Source organism: Bubalus kerabau, chromosome 2, assembly GCF_029407905.1.
Source record: "Bubalus kerabau isolate K-KA32 ecotype Philippines breed swamp buffalo chromosome 2, PCC_UOA_SB_1v2, whole genome shotgun sequence".
NCBI classification, from domain to species: Eukaryota; Metazoa; Chordata; class Mammalia; order Artiodactyla; family Bovidae; genus Bubalus; species Bubalus kerabau.
This window is the reverse complement of record NC_073625.1, coordinates 1279358-1300630: the sequence shown is the minus strand read 5'-3', so window position 1 is coordinate 1300630 and position 21273 is coordinate 1279358. Positions and strand designations below refer to the sequence as shown.

The 21273-nt window shown below is 40.4% G+C and overlaps 1 protein-coding gene across 2 annotated transcripts in view; it reads left to right on the top strand.

The window, feature by feature from the left end:
- Positions 1-21273, top strand: part of ZNF385D (zinc finger protein 385D) — a 344969-nt gene that overhangs the window by 220501 nt on the left and 103195 nt on the right. The window lies entirely within an intron of this gene.

The window sequence follows — 21273 nt, the reverse complement described above, 5'->3', positions numbered from 1 at the left end:
GCCTGACGTGCTGCGATTCACGGGGTCGCAACGAGTCGGACACGACTGAGCGACTGATGTGATCTGATGGTGGTGACAGCTAAGGTGTTATCTGAAAGGACAGCTCTGACAGCTTCCCTTTTCTCCACCCCTTCCCCTCGAGGGTCCCAGAGAAAGTTCTTAAGTTCCATCTGTAGAGACATGAAGCAGCATCTGTGAGGACAGCCATGCACACAAGGATTGTTCCCCCATCCTTCGACCCCTGGCTTGCAGCCCAGCTGCTCCTCTTGCTTTGCAAGCACTTCTAAGAGCATAGCTATGCCCGTGATACTAGCTTGGGGAGATCTAGCCTTTTGCCAGTAAGGAAATCACATGCCAGTTGGCTGTGCATATTCACAGATTTATTTATCTCTCCAATCTAGCATCTACCCATCCATGCATCGGTCCCTCTGGATGGGACCCGGAATTCTTTCCTCCGCATTCCCTCCTTCATCCATCCACTCATTCATCTCCTTCATTACCTCTGCCCCTGTGTTCTCGGTCTTTCCCAGCTGCGGCAAGCTCTTCTCCTTGTGCCTCTGCCGGATGGACTGCTGGCCCTCTGGGCCTACCCTTCCACCCTGCTTCCCCTTAGCTGGAGCTGCACAGGAGAGGACAGCTTCAGATCCCTCATCCTCTGGGCTGGGAGGGGCGCTTAGACATCTCAAGATCCTTAGAGTGAAATACCCATGAAACACATTTGTTTGCTCATGCCAAAGCTCTGTTTTAATATAACCTTTGTAAGTTATTATGAAAACAGTCTTAACATCGATGTTTCTACGTTACTAAGACTACTGATGCAATACATCCTCCTCCCATTCACGTAGCTGATTGTGGGCCATTCGTAGAGGTTCCCCAGGAGACGAGTCCGAGGACTGGATGGAGGAAAGGCAAACTGTTCCGCAAAAGGGTTGCAATGTGATGAAGAGTTAATTAAATGAAAGACGAGGGAGATTCCAGAAATCACACTCACATTTAGTCTTTGTTTAAGGCTCTGAAAGTTTACTTATTTAAATTTGATTCCCACAAAGTAAAAAATAGCCTTTCCTATAATAATTCTGTAAGTAAAACCCTGAGGTTTGAAGAATAGTCACTTGCTTGAGGTCATACAGTTCGTGAGTGGGAAGCCAGACTTTAAATGAAAATTAGTTTCCTTCAATTTTACTTAGAATAAGATTAATGCCTAATGCTTAAGTAACCTGGGATCATGATCTTCTGGGTTATATTAATTGTAAACTGATTTATATATATATATATTTTTTGCATCTACACACCACTTTTGAACCAATGTTTCATATCTTCTTCACTTGAAGTTAGTGAAAATGAATGATTTACAAAAGACATTTAAAATAGATAGTTGAAATTCAGGTAAGATTGAAAAAAGAATCACAAGATTATATTTCTGTGTCTCCTGAAAACTTTTTTTTTCAAATGCATGAGTAAATTATTTTAATTTTAAAGCTTTCTTAGTGTGTGATGGGAAAGGGCAGCCAGGGAAAATGAAGGAACATAAAAGGCTGTAGATTCAAAGGGTTCCTGGGAAAAGTAGTACTTAGTTTTGAAGTTCAAGATGTTAAAATCTTGGGGAATTTCGTCAATCATTTGTGGGTCCCTTTAGGAAGGAGAGGGTCTTTTGATGTATTCTGTCAAAGTCAAATAGGATCTCAGAAACTTAAATTCTATTGCACGGTGGTAAGAAGACATTACCTGGCTTTGATGAGAAAATCCTTGAGTCTTGGTTTCAGGTAGAGAATTTGGGGAAGGTGGGTGTGCCTGCCATACCAGAAAAGGGGTGTGCCCGCCATACCAGGAAAGCAGTGATCTAGTGAGAACCGATAAGGGATTGTATGGAAGGTGTTTGGGTCTGTTCAGGTCTGAGACTCAGCATGTCCCCTAGACATTTCTTTACTCCATACTATCCAGAGAAATACTTTTAAAAAAGAAAGACACATTACATTCTTACGTCTCTTAAAATCATAAAACTAGAGAATTGCAGAGCACTTTCTTGCTTCATTTTGGCAAACATTAGCTAAAAAATAAGTTTTGCAGGCTTCATTAATTGTACCTGTCTACTCACTTGCCCTTTCATCTTTACATTGGCCAGGAAGCCTCTCTTTCTCTGTTTATCAGGTTAAAGCATAAGAAGAATGTAGATGCATTCATTACATTAATGTAACTCTGGCTGTGGCATAAATCAATCAAAAGATGTCCACTGGCTCTAATTAATTACACATTGCTTATGCAGCATCCAGCAGTGTCCTTTGTCCACTGGCAAATCTCTTCCAAGTGGTGAGTTAGGAATCCCAAACTTTCCATCTTGTGGTTTTAACATCATTAACGTGGAACTTCCAAACTGGCTATGCTTGTCTGCATCAAAGGGGCATCAGTGGAAGGAGCCTGGAAGACCGTTTTCAGAGTCCAGTGAGCCCAGCTGGACGTATTGCAGACCTCTTCCACTCCTCGTGCCTCCCTCAAACACACAGCCGCTGAAGTTTAAGTGGCTTTTTAATTATACTTCAGTGGCCGTGTGTCTGAGTAGTTCAGCTTTGGGCCAAAGAAGAAGAAATTTTCCAGACACTGTGACCCAGAAACTGGCTAGAATATCACAAAAATGATTCTGTCTAGTTTCTGTGTTAAAGATAGAAGATCATAGGAGAAACTGGAAAATCTCTTATCAGAAAGATGCTTTTTTTTTTTTTTTTAATCTTTTCTCTTCCTCCTGGATCTGTTTTTGTTTTGTTTTGTTTTTGCCAAATATTTGCATTAAAGGCAGAAACATTTCAAAAATTTTGTCTGGTATCTGGAGATATTGTGAACCTTGGAGACAGAAATACCTGGTCACATTCACATCTCTCCTTCAGAATTTACTCCCTACAGACCTCAGGTGGGTCAGCTAAAAATTATGAACCTCAGTGTCCTTACCTGTGAAATGGATACAATCCAATGCAATTTTGAAGGAAACTACAAACCTTATATGAATCCCTTCAACCATGTGTAGAATATGTTAGTCGGCAAGTATTTGATAGCTATTTGTATGAGGGTCAAGAAGTAACAGAACGGGACATAGAGCAACTGACTGGTTCAAACTCGGGAAAGAAATATGACAAGGAGGCATACTGTAACCCTGATTATTTAACTTATGTGTAGAGTACATCATGCAAAATGCCAGGCTGGATGAATCACAAGCTGGAATCAAGATTTCTGGGAGAAATATTAACAGCTTCACATATGCAGAGGATACCACTCAAATGGCAGAAAACAAAGAGGAACTAAAGAGCCTCTTGATGAAGGTGAAAGAGGAGAATGAAGAAGCTGGCTTAAAATTCAGCACTTAAAAAACTAACATCATCACTTAGCCCCATCACTTCATGGCAAAAAGAAGGGGAAAAAGTGGAAGCAGTGACAGATTTCTATTTTCTTGGCCTCCAAAATCTCTGCAGATGATGACTGCAGCCGTGAAACCAAAAGACGCTTGCTCTTTGGAAGGAAAACTATGACAGACCTAGACAACATATTAAAAAACAGAGATATCACTTTGCCAACAAATGTTAATATAGTCAAAGCTGTGTTTTTCCAGTAGTCATGTATGGATGTGAGAGTTGGGCCATAAAGAAGGATGAGTGCTGAAGAATTGATGTTTTCAAACTGTGGTGCCAAGGAAGACTCTTTGAGAGTCTGTTGGACAGTGAGGAGATTAAACCAGTCAATCCTAAAGGAAATCAACCTGAATACTCATTGGAAGGACTGATGCTGAAGCTCCAGTACTTTGGCCACCTGATGTGAAGAGCTGACTCATTAGAAAAGATCTGATGGCTGGGAGAGATTGAAGGCAAAAGGGGTGGCAGAGGATGAGGTGGTTAAGTAGCATCACTGATTCAATGGACATGAATTTGAGCAAATGCTGGGAGATAGTGGAAGACAGATGAGCCTGTCATGCTACAGTCCATGGGGTCGAAAAGAGTCAGACATGACTTAGCGACCGAACAAGAGCAACGTTTTTATCATTATTAGGGCACTGATATGTCCTTTGCTACTCACCTGAAAGTCGATGCAGAGTATTTGTGTTAGTTAGATTAAGTCTAAGCTGTTGTGAACAATGGGCATTAAACCAGACAGAACCAGAGATCCCTGAGGGCCATTTCTCTTTTGTGTGATCTCTGCAGTGAGCATTTCTGGGTGTCACCAGCTCAGCTCCACATGGTTTTGGTGGTTTAGCCAGTCACAGCTATTGCAGACACTGAAGATACTGAATATCAGAAGGTAGCCAATCTAAAATGTTAATCTGTGGAGGAAAACCTAAAATTAATATTTCTGTGGATAATTAAGATCAGACACGTTTTTAGTTTCTGTCTAGCAGTTTACTTTCACAGTAACTAAGACATTTTTTTTCACTCAGTGACCTGGTAATAACCTTTTGTGCCATCACTCTATTTTAGGGACAGGGAACATTTCACACTGGCAGTGAAGTGATTTATGTCAGGTGTGTGAATAAGTTAGGAGATGATTCAGGAGGCTCACGTGCACTTTTCTAGCTTTGCCTACTGTACCAACTACATCACCTCTCCTTCAGAGTGACAAGCCTCATGAGGATGTGAACCCCAAAATCTTGATCAAATATAGAAATGATGAAGATACATTAAGAAGTGAATAAAGTGTCTTTCTTAAGAGTAAGGAATGTAATATCATCTTTTTGAATGATAATATATAATTGCTGGTGGTGGTTTAGTTGCTAAGTCATATCCAGTTCTTGTTACCCCATAGACTGTGGCCCGCCAGATTCCTCTCTCCATGGGATTTTCCAGGGGAAAAAAAAAAAAAAAAAAAACAAGAGAAAAGTGCAGTGGGTTGCCATTTCCTTTTCCATAATATATAATTATCATTCAGCCAATAGATAGTAAGCACCTCCAATATACTTAATAATAGAAAATAATTCCTGAAAGTCCCTAAGTATCTTGTATCAGTAATATAAGATAATTTGTTTACAAGTAATTCTACATTATTCCTTCTCTTTAGTTAAGCTTTTCAGATATTCTACTCCATGGAATATTTTTAAAAGTGAAAATATTTTCAGACAACTGTTATTAAAATAGTAAGTCATCATTGTGCTTTTACAAATGATGGAATTAAAATGCAGGTCTAAAAAAAAATTTAAAAAAATGCAGGTCTGCTTCCAGATATACAGAAGCAGAAACATATTAATATACAGAAACATAGTAGTCAAATTAAGTAAGACAGTAGTGCCCAGTTCAGAATGATAGTGTCAGGAGGATGCAGTTTGCATCTGGAGGCCCCCTGAATTGGCAACGCTATGACCGAGCATTCCAATCCATCATTCATTGCAGACCTTTCCAAAATGCTTTGTTCCAATTAACTAAGCATCAAATCATCCTGTCCTAAATCATGATCGCCAACATTATACATGTTGCAAAACCCCAGTGAACTCTTCTGCACTCGCCTTTTCCCTGGCACGGCAGGAGCTGCAGCCAGTGGTGATAACTGTTCCCTTCCAGAAGCTCTTATCTCTCTTGACTTTCATGATTCCAGATTCTTTACGTTTTTGTCCTATTTCTGTGCATTGCTGCATCTTCTTCATCTCCTTTTCTTGCTCCACCTCTGCAGTGCCTATCTGTGTGTTGGAATGCCCAACAGCATAAACATGTTAACTATGTAAATATTTAAATGAGCAGATAAATAAGCACATCACTAAATGTCATCTTTAACCCTAAGGCATGACACTCATAATGCAAGTTTCAGGAAGTGGGATCACAGTCAGCAGAGTAGCTCATCCCTTTGAAGTTTGTTTGCAGGACTCACCCTGCAAAGGTGAAAACACTTCTTTGAATAAATGACCTCAACAAACAGGGACTCCCCAATTTCTTGTTGAAAATCGAATTTTGGAAAACGTTTGCAAACTCCATGTTTGATTTTTTTCTTGGTTTCCATGCAGCTTGAATCACTGAATCATTCTTGAAGTTCTTTTGTTGTTTTAACACATTAAATTAGCTCATTACAGCTGAATATGTAGTGGAAAATAGCATCTGTTTACACTGTAATAATATAAAAATTACTTACTAGTAACAGAATAAAGAGCAATTTGCAAAAGCTAATCATATTTGTGCACTTGTCTGCAAAAGTAAATTGCTAATATATGCCCAAGGGGGGGGATCACTTGCTGGTTTAAGCAGTAGAAGCAGTGCTATTAACAAGCACCACTTAGACAACTCCTATATTTAGAAGTGGATCCAAAATGTCCCAGCTTGTCGTGAAAACATAGATGTTTATTAATTTGTTCACTTACTTGACCTTGGAAATTCAAGCAACCTAGAGATTCAGATCATATCATAGAAAATCCAGTGGTCTAGGAATTTCTCAAGCTTTGCCAAGTGAAAATTTCAATTACCCTCATTTAGAGAAAGCTTCCTTCTCTAATTTTTTAGTGCTAATCACAAGTATTATGGGAAAAACACCTGTCAAATGTAGTTATTGTTTTGACATTCTGCCCCAAACCATAGAAATCAGAAGTCTGTTTAAAAATTTCAAACTAACATTAGGAAATGTTGAAAAAAATGGTTTTAGTAATCTCACTGTGTTGCAGTATTTTGTTTGTTTCATTACATGTAGAAACCAGAGTGCAAAAAATGTATAATATTGAGAATTTTAAATAACACATTTATAAAATTTTAATACATTTTAATATATAAAATGATTATAGAACATATCTTGGCTTTTTTGATTATAATAGAGACAGAATATTTGAAATTAAGATTAGTTTTTTTGTTCCTTATACTTATCAGGGGGAGAGAAAGAAACCTATATGAAATGTCTTTAACTTCTCTTTTTCTAGAAGCCAGAATGAAACCTATTTCAACTAAGATAATTTCACTTCAGACATGTTAATAATATTCATTAAGCACAGTCTTCTTCTGCTTTTAGTCAGCCTTTGATTAAGACTCCCATCCTGCCTTCTTGCTTTTGACCTGCCCTTTAATAAGGTTCCTGTAAATGGCTAATTTCATCCACTGTAATTTTCACTCATAGAGAAGGACCAGGCTCTGCCAGGTTGGGAGGCTATTTCATGGTAACTGGCAGCAGTCAGACTTTATTAATCCTCATTTTACTGCTCTGCTGATACAACCTTTATCCGTATGAATCTGGTTTCTAGAGACCAGACACTGAGGGCATGATATCTTGTGTAACAGAGAAGTGTATCCTCCTGAAGCCACAGAAATGCACTTCAGAGGGCTCTGAGGAGCTCTGGATCTGTGTGTCTCTGCTCAGAAAGAATTCAGTAAGAGGCAAGTGATGGATAAGGAGTAATTTGTTAGAACAGGACGCTGTGAGCCTTACAAGCAGGTGATCAGGGGAGAGCTACATGGAGAACTTCATGGGCTACAGTTTTATAATGAAAAGAAAAGTGAGGGTGTGGAGAAGACCATCTTCTTTCTTATTCTTGAGGAAACATCAAGCTTGCAGCTTGCATCATCAGTTCCTCCTCCACATGGGTGGGGGAGTTTTCTTGTGCTCACCTGGTCAGACTGGTGTTGTCATGGAGCAATAGAAATAGTCAAAAGGTGGATAGGTCCACATGTACTAAAGGATGGTAAATCATCTCAAGTTTTAATGTAATGTACCTTTTCCTTATATTTTTGTTTATAGCACAGGCAGAGGAGTGCGTCCTAGGATTCATTAATTTACCGAGTTCACCAGGCAGGAGGTGGATCTCATACCACCACTGATTCATTGGGGGCGTGTCTCATTCTTCTGTTGCATGGTTGGTTTTTTGGATTTTTTGCTAAGCAAGCCTGCTTGGTTTATGGCTAAGCAAATCTACTTTCTTGAGTGATCATTAACTTACAGGGTCTCCTATACTTTTTTCTTTACTTATGATTCCTTTTCTTATGATTCTCAAAGAGTTGGACATGACTTAGTGACTGAACAACAGCATGATTCCTTAGTGGAATTTAATCACCTACTTTGTTCCTTTAGTCTCGTCCTTTCACTTTCTTTCTAGTTAACTTACTTTACTGTGAGGATAAAAAGAGAATGATTCATTCTATGGCTGAAACTTGAAGATTTCAAGCACTTTAAGAAAAACACTTTTTTAAAAAAGCTGAGTGATGAAGTATACTCTAGCTCAATGGAGAATCTGAAAATCTGTTATTTGGAGACTTAGTTCATTCATTCAAATGTTGCAGCTGATTAAGAATTGTGTTTCAGTGGTGAAACAGGAAAAAATCTTTTATTTGCCTTTCAAATAGCATTTCCCAATGGCTTCAGTTACCATCTGTTGCTGATAACTCCCCAATTTAGCTACAGCCCAGACTTCATCTCTAATCTCTAGACTGTATAGCTAACTGCAGAGTGCACATTTTATTTAGTTGCTTTAAAGACTTCTTAAACCCCACATTTCCCAACCCAGCTCACGCTCTCCCCCTAGACATCTGGGCCTCTTGGAATATCAGCAGTTCTAGGAGATGGAACCTCTAATCACGCATTTACAAGCAGAAACCATTGAAGCATCTTTGTGACCTCTCGTCAAAATTCACCATGAATGCTTGACGGTTCTAACTTACGCATTAATCACACGTGTGCACTCTTCCCTGCTCTCACTGTCGTCATCCAGCTATTAGATGTGGGCATCTCTTCATGAACCTTCAGAAGAGAACCCTCTGCTCCTTACCCATTCTTGCTCTCCTCCTCCCATGCAGTCTCTCTGTTCCTGCCAAAGTGAGCTCATAAAAATGCAAACGTGTTTCTATGTCTCCATTTGTTAAGACCTTTGAGCAGCCTTCCATTATAGAGTAAAGAACATAATCCTGATGCACAGCTACAGGTCTCTCTGTGCCAGAGCTGACACATGGCTAAAGATACTCCCTGATGCCCCGAAGGCTTCATATTTGGGGATATCATCTAATACTTTATTTAGCACATCAGCATTGATTTATTGGATCTGGTATTGAAAGAATTGAACTAGTGGACCCTCAGATAAAATGATACTAATAAGAGTATCTAAAGCACTGACCTGCAATGAACCATGAGTGAAATGCTATGAATTAATGATCACAGATATCAACAACTTTTATGAATGAGTTTAGTATCTGTTTAGTCTCACATTCTATGCAAGATAAGCCATGGTGAAGTCGCATAATAGGATTGCTTTCCATTGTCCACTCTTCCTGGGATTGAGAGGAGTTACAAGTGGAGTTTCTGGAATGCGAGCCCTTTCTCTAGGGTTGAGCTGCTCTAACATCCAGGGTCTCAGTCTCCTCATCTATAAGATGCCATTGATAACTGTAATTGCCTTGTAGGCCTTTGTAAAATATCAGTGAGAATGTTTGTATATAACCTGTATAGCACACCTCATGGCCCAGAGAAACACTCCATGCGTGTCTTACTTTACCACTCATGGGGTAAAGGACCAGTGACTTTATATATTTATGACACAGTGAACTCTTCTTCCAAGCATTGCCCTGGGAAAAAGCACTCTGGCAAGAATGCACCCATGAATTACTGAATGAACATGCTACTGCTGCTGCTAAGCCGCTCCAGTCGTGTCCGACTCTGGCAACCCCAGAGATGGCAGCCCACCAGGCTCCCCCATCCCTGGGACTCTCCAGGTAAGAACACTGGAGTGGGTTGCCATTTCCTTCTCCAATGCATGAAAGTGAAAAGTGAAAGTGAAGTCGCTCAGTCGTGTCCGACTCTTCGCGACCCCATGGACTGCAGCCCACCAGGCTCCTCCATCCATGGGATTTTCCAGGCAAGAGTACTGGAGTGGGGTGCCACTACCTTCTCTATGTTGCTGCTGCTGCTGCTAAGTCTCTTCAGTCGTGTCCGACTCTGTGCAACCCCATAGACGGCAGCCCACCAGGCTCCCCCGTCCCTGGGATTCTCCAGGCAAGAACACTGGCGTGGGATGAACGTGAGGGACACTAATATTGTGCTATCAGCACCTGTTGTGGACATTTTCCTTAAACACTGAACTCTTGGGATTAGCACTCTTTCTTGCTATCACAGCTCATTTATACTATGGGCAATCAGGAAACTTAAACATAATTGTGTTTATGTAATGAGAAGAAATTTTGGCATAACAAGAAATCAGGCATTTATATGTGTCCAGATAAATCAGTATTCTGGAGTCATTGCTCAATCTTCTCTGAAAGTTAATCCAAGGCTAAAGCCATGTTTTTCTCTAACTTTGGTAAATGAAAATTGAAAACAACAGTGAATGCTTTTTTCTGCCTGCCAGATATTTTCTGAGTCCAGGAAGAAAGTATTATTTGAGACACTGGGTGCGTTTCCCTAGGTTTTGCTGGTGAAATGTCGTACTGCAGACCTCTTTGGTCAAAAGGATATCCTGAGGTCAGGCCAGGTGGGCCAAGCTTCTCTTTATTTAAAAGCATGTTCTTTTCCTTTTATCCTAGAACCAAACAATTTCCACGAAAATACAATTTTTTCACAGTTTGCCTCCATTTCCAGAGTTCTAACTTTGAGGCACCGAATTGACTTGTACAAATGAACATTAGTTTTCCTTTCTTTTGACAAGAAAATTAACATTTGTTCTCATTATTGAGTCCCTTTTCTATCCCAGGAAGCCATAGGTACTTTGCTATAATTTATTTCATTGGATTGGGTGAGCACTTTGCCAATTTTTCTAATGGCTGTTACTTTTTCTTTTGAACTATGGTGTTGGAGAAGACTCTTGTGAGTCCCTTGGACTGCAAGGACATCCAACCAGTCCGTCCTAAAGGAGATCAGTCCTGGGTGTTCATTGGAAGGACTGATGTTGAAGCTGAAACTCCAATACTTAGGCCACCTGATGTGAAGAGCTGACTCATTTGAAAAGACCCTGGTGCTGGAAAAGACTGAGGGCAGGAGGAGAAGGGGACGACAGAGGATGAGATGGCTGGATGGCATCACCGACTCAATGGACATGGGTTTGGGTGGAGTCTGGGAGTTGGTGATGGACAGGGAGGCCTGGCATGCTGTGGTTCATGGGGTCGCGGAGAGCTGGACACGACTGAGCGACTGAACTGAGCTGAACTGAACTTTTTCTTTCCTCGTGATTTTCTAGATGCTCTTTATGGAACATAGAGCTTAACATCTTTGCAACAAGACTTGCAAATATATTTTGTATTTTTTCCTAATCTCTTGAGTTTCCTATGGTATTTTGGGGTGCTAGTGATAAGAATCTGCTGCCAATGCAGGAGACACAAAAGATGTGGGTTCGATCCCAGGATAGGGAAGATCCCCTGGAGAAGGAAATGGCTACCCACTCTAGTATTCTTGTCTGGGAAATTCCATGGACTGAGGAGCCTGGCAGGCTACAGTCCACAGGGCCACAAAGAGTCTGACATGACTGAGCAACTAACACTTCCACTTTCATGATTTTTTTTAATAAATATTTATAAATGCAGCTGAATTTATCAGTCTTCCTCATTCTCCACTCTCCCCCCATAACTGCAATAGCGTTTGTCCACCATTCAGTGAGTCTTTCGTGAATTAGTGTGCAGTGAAAGGCTGGAGTAGGCTGTGCTCTGCCTCTCAGAGTCAAGGCTCTTGAGGTTATTTATGGCCTGAATATCATCTTTTCCCACTGTACCAAGTCCTTCAGAAAAATGCCATGGTACTTAACACTGACAAAACATCTGCTCAACTATATACCATTATTTTGTGGACTTGACAAATCTCATTAACAATTATATGTTTCAGAAGGGATCTTTGAAACAAATTCATTAAAGGAACAGTCAGAACAATTTTCAGATTCATGAATTGAGATGAGAAATGCAATAAAACTATAAAGGGAAGGCTTTCCTTGATTTATGGAAAAGTAGAGAATTTAACAATTTTCCCCTAATGGAAGGTACTCTTTTTCAGCAAATACAGGGGTATAGATTATTATGTGGATTTGTAAGGAGGAAAGTGGATTAATGATATCATAGTTAATCTCTCTATATTGTTTTAAAGCATAAAATATTTCATTTGGAAACATTAATAATAGTGTTGATAGAGAATTAGCATTTTCCAAGTACTGAATATATCTCTGTGTATTTAAGAGAATTTGGACTTTTAGAAAAACCTTATAATGCAAAATCACTACCAGAAACATTCATTGCACTTCCTAGATTTAAAAAAAAAACAAAAAAACTTGCTCATCAAAATTTTTTAAAAGTGAAACAATCTCCATATTATTCCTTGCTGCATCCCACGCAAAGAGAGCTCCCATAAATAGCACAATTTGCAGTTGATGGTAAGCTTCTCTCGGAGAAAAAATAATAGTTTGTGTTTGTGCCAGATGCTTTTCCAGCATTAAGTGCTATAAAAATTCCCTGAAGTGTGTTCAACAGATAAGGCAGAGTGCCAAAGAATGGCAGAGAATTAAGTTGAACCCTGTTCACATACAGAATCCATTGAGACACCATATGCATATTTCCATTTTAAAATCAAAATGTGGAATTAATTCCACATGTGTTTAATAGACACCTATTTAGAGATCTCTGCTAGGTCCAAGGGACAAAATGATGAGGTCTTTCTCCATTGAGGAGTTTACTCTTTATCAGAAGAAACAGACATTTAGCCCTCATGGGAAGAACTGGTGCTGAAGCTGAAGCTCCAATACTTTGGCCACCTGATGCGAAGAGCTGACTCATTGGAAAAGACCCTGATGCTGGGAAAGATCGAAGATGGGAGAAGGGGACGACAGAGAATAAGATGGTTGGATGGCATCACTGACTCAATGGACATGAGTTTGAGCAAACCCCAGGAAATAGTGAAGGATAGATAAGCCTGACATGCTGCAGTCCATGGGGTCACAGGGAGTCAGACACGAGTCTTGCCTGCCAATGAAGGAGACACAAGATGCAGGTCCGGTCCCTGGGTCGGGAAGATCCCCTGGAATAGGACATGGCAACCCACTCCAGTATTCTTGCCTAGAAAATTCCATGGACAGAGGAGCCTGGAGGACTAGAGTCCACGGGCTTGTAGAGTCAGACACGACTGAGAACGCATGCATTAATAAAGCCCTGCCTCAGTTTCTTCTCTGGCCTCTTATCAATTTCTAGTGATTGGAGAAGGCCACGAACCCAGGTCAGGTGTCAGATCATGAGGACCAGCTTCCAGAACCCACCATCAGCCAGTTTCCCTTAATCAAGACCCCACCTCTGAGCCCCTGCCATTAGAGGTCAGGGAGGCAGCTGTCTGTATTCCCGATAAATAAAAACAGCAATTTCATGACAGAAGCGGGGAAAAATCTCTCAAATTAGACTCTTTTGCTCAAATAAGTGCTATCTTATCATCCACATTAGATACTTGAAAACATTAAGTACTTGCTATTTAAAAATCCTCAAGTTTCTAGATGAGTTGAGAAGCTATGAAAAAGGTAAGTTAGTCCATCTAGATTATTTCTTCACAACCACACACTGACAGGGTAAGATGAAAGTTTTGCATGCTCAGTCACTCAGTCATGTCCAGCTCTCTGTGACCCCATGGACTGTAGCCCACCAGGCTCCTCTGTCCATGGGGTTATCCAGGCAGGAATACTGCAGTGGGTTGCCATTTCCTCCTCCAGGGAATCTTCCTGACCCAGGGATTGAACCTGGATCTCTTACATCTCCTGCATTGGCAGTTCTTTACCGCTACTGCCACCTGGGAAATCCAAGTAAAAGTTAGATTTACCTAATGTATCCGAGAAATTTTTATATGTCTCTCTTTCTCCATGTTTATTTAGAATTTTTTTTTTTCAGTGACAAGTGGTAGTGTATAAAAATGACTTTACCCTAGTGGTATTATCTTCTTTTTCTATTTTTCTGTTTCTGTGGCAGTTACTATTCATTTCTGTATTGAAGAGTACAGAAGACAGGAACACATTTAAAGTAAGGCATCAATCATTTGAGCTCAGAAAGAACACTCTTAATTGAATCATGTTTTTCACTTTGAGACTCAAGCAAGTGAATTTTCATTTTTATTCCTACTGTAGTCATCTACCTCTGTGTCAACTGCACAATCACAAATTAAAATAAATACTCTTTATGGGATATGTAATTAAGGAATAGAAATATCTATCTCACATCATTTTCCCTATTGAGTAAGAGAATTTGAAAAGTACATGTCTTCACATTAGAAAGGAAAATGTGTAACAATGAGCTGTTCTATCTTCAAATTTCTCCTTCAAATATTTTGTTAAATATTTGAGTATTTGAGTGAAGTAACTGTGAAGTAAGTAAGCCACTCTTTTGGCTTACTAGAGTGCTTTTATTTGCCTACTGGCTAGGAGTTTCCTTCAGTTAAAAGAGCCTTACATAGATAAAGAAAAGATTTTACTCATGGCTAACACTGAATCAGTTAATGCCTAAATATAATAGTCAATTAGATACTTCTTTTAGTGAAGTTTTAAGAGTTATGACACAGGGCTTTGCTTTTGTTTTTTATTTATTATTATTATTAAGCTGGTGATTCCTCCAGCCCCCACAAAATGGATCAAACCAAAACACCCAACACCGGCACAAATATTGGGGTCAGAGTTAATGCTGCAACAAGAATTAGCTTGGAGAGAAAAGGTTAAATATACAGAGAGAACCACAAGGACTTGGAGAGCATTCGTGTGGAGTTTGAGAGCTATATGATTTCCAGGGCTGATCTGCTATTTTGCATTCATCCCCCTTCAATAGAAGTTCCCCAATTATGTATGTTATCTGAGTTATTTTTTACTTGTTTTTGGCTTGTTTTTTTAAAAACATTACTGGAGTGTAGTTGATTTAGAATGTTGTGTTGGTTTCGGGTGTACAGCAGACTGAGTCAGTTAAACAGATGCATATACCCGCTCTTTTTTTTAGATTTTTCCCCCCTGTAGGTCATTATAGAGTATTGATTCGAATTCCCTGTGCTATACAGCAGGTTATGGTAATTTATTTTATATATAGTAGTGTGTATTGGAGAAGGCACTGGCACCCCACTCCAGTACTCTTGCCTGGAAAATCCCATGGACGGAGGAGCCTGGTGGGCTGCAGTCCATGGGGTCGTGAAGAGTCGGACATGACTGAGCGACTTCCCTTTCACTTTTCACTTTCATGCATTGGAGAAGGAAATGGCAACCCACTCCAGTGTTCTTGCCTGGAGAATCCCAGGGATGAGGAAGCCTGATGGCTGCCATCTACGAGGTCGCACAGAGTCAGACACAACTGAAGCGACTTAGCAGCAGCAGTAGCAGCAGTGTGTATATGTCAGCCCCAAACCCCCAATTTATCCCTCCCCCATTTATCCCCTAGTAACCAGAAGTTAAGGGCAGAAAAATTGATGCTTTTGAACTGTGGTGTTGGAGAATACTCTTTAGAGTCCCTTGGACTGCAAGGAGATCTAAGCAGTCCATCCTAAGGGAGATCAGTCCTGGGTGTTCATTGGAGGGACTGATGTTGAAGCTGATACTCCAATACTTTGGCTACCTGATGCAGAGAGCTGACTCATTTGAAAAGACCCTTATGATAGGAGGGATTGGGGGCAGGAAGAGAAGGGGACGACAGAAGATGGGATGGTTGGATGGCATCACCGACACAATGGACATGGGTTTGGGTCGACTCCGGGAGTTGGTGATGGACAGGGAGGGCTGGCGTGCTGCAGTTCATGGGGTCGTGGAGAGTCGGACATGACTGAGTGACTGAACTGAACTGAAGCAGAAGTTTGTTTTCTATATCTGTGACTCTAAGTTTTTGTAAATAAGTCCATTTGTACCCCCGTTTTTTTAGATTCCAGATATGTGATGCACATGTTTTTCTTTCTTCGCTTCATACTTCTCTCGCTCAGTATGACAACCTCTAGGTCCATCTCTGTTGTTGCAAATCTCATTATTTAGTTCTTTTCATGGCTGAGCAATATTCTATATACACTGCGTCTTCTTCCTTACGCGTGCATCTGCCAGTGCACATTCAGGTTGTCTCCACATCCTGGCTGCCGTGAGCAGAGGTGCAGTAAGCACTGGGGCACGTGGACCTTTCTAATGATGGTTTTCTTGGAGTATATGCCCAGGAGTGGGATTGCTGGGTCATAGGTGGTTTTATTTTTAGTTTTTAGGGGGCGTCCACAGTGTTCTCCGCAGTGGTTGTACCAATTTACATCACCACCAACAATGTAGGAGGCTTCCTCTTTCTCCAGCATTTATAGTTTGTACATTTTGTATGGTGGCCTTTATGGCTTGTTTTTAAGGAAAGAAAACTTCTGATTATTTTTCTTGAGTAACACACATTACTCACAGTTAGACATATGTAAAGATTCAATCTTCAAATTACTATATGTTAATCTGTAAAAATCTAGATGTTAGCTACTTATACAGGATGGAGCTGTCTCTGGAGAAAATGCACTAATATTTCAGAACGTGAGTGGTTCCGAAACTGTAGTATGCTTCAGGAAAACGTGGACAGCTTTTAAAATATGAGTTGCCGAGCCTCGTATCCGTAGTTTCTGATTCAATGAGTTTTAGATAAAAGTTGAGAATTTGCATTCCTTTTTTTTTTTCAAACTCACAGAATATCATCTTGTTGCTTTTTTAAAAGCTGAAGTAAAGTTTATGTACGATATCATGTTGGTTAAAGTGCGCAGCACAGTTATTTATTGTTTTTTTTTTTCCAGATTATATTCCATTATAGGTTCTTATTTTTTTTTTCTTTTTTTAAATTTATTTTAATTGGAGGCTAATTACTTTATAATATTGTAGTGGTTTTTGCCAAACATTGACATGAATCAGCCATGGGTGCACACGTAAATATTGGGTGCAATTCTCTGCATTTCTATCAAGCTCCCAGCTGCTGCTGCTGCTGCTACCGGTCTAGGGACCACACTTTGAGAACTAATGCTTTATATGAATCAGACATAACTGAGTGACTGAACTGAACTGAACTGAAGTGAAACTGAGAGCTGATAATAAACTAAAGAGAATCATTATAAACCTTAAAAACCTTCTCTTGGTATATATAAAAGTGATCTCTAAAATATTTACAAGCCACTGATCAGTGAGAATGCATATTGATCTTAAGCCATATGGCTGATCCTGTGCCCTTTCCCTGGATATTAGATATGAGTGAGTGTATGTAACATAAGAAAAACTGTATGGAGAAAAACACAGACTTTAAACTTTTTTTTTTTCCCCAGGAATAGTTTGTCAATAGTTTTCAAAATAAAAATCTAAAGTAGGTGTTTTAGTTTTCAGGATACTATATTATTTTATCATTTCATGATTTTTGATCTACAAAACAGTCTAAAGTTTTGAAATCAGATAATTTTCTTTAAAAAAGAGAAAAGAGGGCTTCCGTGGTGAGTCGGTGGTACAGAATCTGCCTGCCAGTCAGGAGACACAGGTTTGATCCTCGATCCAGGAAGATGGCCCGCTGTGCCACAGAGCGGCTCAGTCCTGGGGCCGCGACTGGTGGAGCCCACGCACCATTCAGCCCGTGCTCTCCAGCAGGAGAGGCTACGGCAAGGTGAAGCCTGGGCAGCCGAAGGGCAGCCCTCCCTTGCCACAGCCAGAGAGAAAGCCTTTGTAGCCGGGAAGGCCCCGCACAGCCAAAAATAAATAAATACATTAAAAAAAAAAATTTCCTGTCTTCAAGTAGTAAATCTCTTGTCTCCCTAGAGGATGGTAACTTCTTTGATAACCACTCCTTATTTTTCTAATGTTACATTTTAAGAGGATTATGTTCATTTTGTCTTAGTAAAAATTTAATGTGACACAATTAAATGATGTCAGAAACTAGCAAAGTCCATCTTGTTCATTTTGAAATCACGGATTTGTGAAAATTAATTGGTTACATAATCAGATATGTCTGTTTATAGTAAACTTCCTTTTAAAAAAAAAAGTCAAGACACTTTATGCAAAAGACAGGTAGAGTAAAACTGTACAAGGCCTTGGTGATAATGGAGCAAAAGAATACCTATACGTTAAATTTGCAGTGGGTTTCACAGAAAAACAGTGGTTTATAACAAAACTTGTAAAATAAATGTGTGTGTGTGTGTATTTCTTTCAAAATGTTGAAGCACCTCTTTCAAATGTTAGCCATTAAGCGATTATTTTTATCTACTCTGGAACATCAGTTGCATTTAAACTGGAAGACTTCTTGAAATGCTAAAGACAAAACTTGAAGATTGAGAATTCTGACTGGCTGCTGATGACGGATGTGGGAATGACATTTAAAGTGGCGGCACGCTTTTCTGCAGGAATGTGTGTACATATCTTTAATGTCAGCACTTGCCTCTGGGATGACACTTGTCAGATTTCATGGTGTCTTGTGCTAGTTCAAGGTCATAGTAGAGATTTTTATTGCGCAATACCTGAATATTCCACTTATGATCTAAAAGCAACTTTTTGAAGCCAAATTTGTTGGCAAATTTGAAGCCAAATTGTTGAAGCCAATTCTTCTCTTACTGTTCCCTTCTCTGGGTACTCTAGGCCCTTAATTATCTTTGAGTTTCAAAATGCAGAGTTCTGACATCTGTGATGAAGTCGTAGACTTACTTAATCTTGAAATCGTTCCTGTGAAAAATAATTGTTCACTTGCGTTGGATGGTTCCCAGGTTTCTGGAGATGACTTGACTCAGAGACTGGCTAATAAATAACAGGAGACAACCTTGGAGGGAAAAAGTCATAGTGCACACGCCCAGCACCTTTCTGCCCAAAGGAAACGCAGATGAGACCCAAGAGGCATCTCCGGCCTGCTACTGCCTTTAAAAAACTTCTCCCAGAAGGATTCCTTCCTAGGCTGAAGTTTTGTCTACAATCATAGAAAAATTAGATGTGGCTGAAAAATCTATCCAGTTCAGTGAAGTGAGATAATGGGGTAAGGAAAGCTGGATGGACCCTCTTTCCTTACACAAGAACACACCTTTAGCAACACATCTGTATCAAGACGAGCCAAGAGTTAAGGGGCTTGCAGAAACCTGGATTGAGCTAGATATTATCATGGGCTTTCCCTGTGGCTCAGTGGCAAAGAATCCACTTACAATGCAGGAGATACGGGTTCAGTTCCTGGGTCAGGAAGATCCCCTGGAGAAGGAAATGGCAACCCACTCCATATTCTTGCCTGGAGAATCCCATGGACAGAGGAGCCTGGGGGGCTACAGTCCATGGGGTGGCAAAGAGCTGGACACAACTAAGTGACCAAACAACAACAGAGACGATCGTACTAAGTGAAGTAAGTCAGAAAGAGAAAGGCAGATACTGTGCGGCATCCCTTACATGTGCAATCTAAATATGACACAAATGAACCTATCTGTGAAACAGGAACAGAATCACAGTCGTAGAGAACGAGCCGGGGGTGGCGAAGGGGGGTGGGGACGGGGGAGGAACGGGGTGAGAGGGTGAGGTGAGCAGATGCAGACTGCTGCATATGGGATGGATTAACAGCAAAGTCGTACTGTATAGCACAGGAGACTAGTCAGTATCCTCCGATAAACCACAGTGTAAAAGAACATCTAAAAAGTCAGGATGGTGAAGCAGTGTACATAGACATAAAAATCAATACCAGTGCAATTAATGCAAGCGCAGTCCAATAAATTCTTCAAACGTAGGGTCAATGACAAAGAACACTTGAAATATCCAGAGGGTCATCTGTCTACACTGCGTTTCCAGCTCGTAGCCCCACGCCCACACCCAACACACATACCCTGCAGCATCACAGTCAGCCTGCGCCCCGCATCCCATTTCCCTAGATTCTACACACCATGGTCTCTCCATAGCATTTTGGACTTTCATACCACTCAACCTTTATTTTTTTAATCTGTGGAAGGCTCAGTTGCTTATTTAATAGCAGATTTTAAAAAATTAAGATAATTAGTATCAGAGTGCTCTGGGACTGTAATTCAGTTAACGAGTGCATATGCTTTTTGTCTTGTTTTGCTTTGCTTTTTAATACACCAGGTCTTGACTGGGACCCACCGAGAGTCGGTAATTTGATCACCCCCTTTTACCCACAATGCCCTGAGCTATTTCACTTGTCAAAGCATGGGCTCAGCTGTATCTGTGCAGACAGTATTTGTTTTATTGATGTAAGTACAGTCTTAACTGGCAGTATTCCTTTGGAGTAACTTTCTTAATATTGAAAAGAGTGACAATCACTTGGTCCTATGGCGTATTAAAGTCTTATCTGATTGGAAATACCACTGAAAGTATAGGTTTGCCAGGGACCTTAAAGTACACATTAAGTGCACATTTTGAAAGTACACGCAGGGCTAGCACTGCTCATCCCGCCTGTATTTTCATACGTGTTGCATATGCAGCATTCACTTCTGTACCAGGAGAAGGAGAGGAACTTTGCTCTAAGGGAAAGTGCGTCCTGAGCTGTCTGGAGAAGACGACTGAGTACATGTCGTGGATTTAATTGAATATAGCATCATGCCCTCAAAAGATATATCCAAAGGATTTGATTTATTAAAATAAGTGAGGCAGGAGAAAAAAGGGACACCACTCCATCCTTCAGAATAGCATCCTCCATGTAGGCTCAAACCAATCCAATCCATGTTCCTCAATGCACGATGACAAGCCTTAACTGCAGACTCTGACCCACACTCTGTCTTTGATGTTGTGTGTTGTTGGAAAACTGATGCCTGAGTGTCCTCTCTGTTCAAACTGTTTCTAATATACAGTTTCCTTGTCCAGTGTTCTTTCAATAAGGGTACCTAGGCCTTGAGGATACTTGTCAGAATGATGCAAATGAAGGTGTGGATTATATATTTCCCTATTTATAAAAAGAGATTCTACCGCAACACCCTCCCTACCAGAGTTGCTGTGACAGAGGACAGTGTGGCTGTTATTTTCTGGCAAAACGGAACGTGGAGATTGAATAAGTCACGGGAAGTGGTGTCTGCATACTTAGTCCTCCACTGCGATTTCTTCCTTGTGAGGTGGCAATTTTAAAGCTTTTAAACTGGAAAACCTTCCAATCCGAAATCTCCTTGCCTGCTTCCACCTCACCTGAAGCCATGACAGGCCCCCGTCCACCAGTAAATTAATATTAATAAACACATTTTAAAGATGATGTTCTAACTCAACTAATGTCTCTCTGGTACCAAAAAATAATGTTAGGAAAATATAAATGTGGGAAAATGCAGATTTCTATTTATAAGAATCTCAGAAAGCACAAACAAAGGAATTGCATTGGCCCCATGAAGTAGTCAAAACACAGTGGATCTCCCTGGCAAAGGACCAGGGCACAAAAGACCCACGTGTTGCAAGAATGCCCCTGCCTTGGACTTCTCAGACTACCCTCTGTGAGAAGC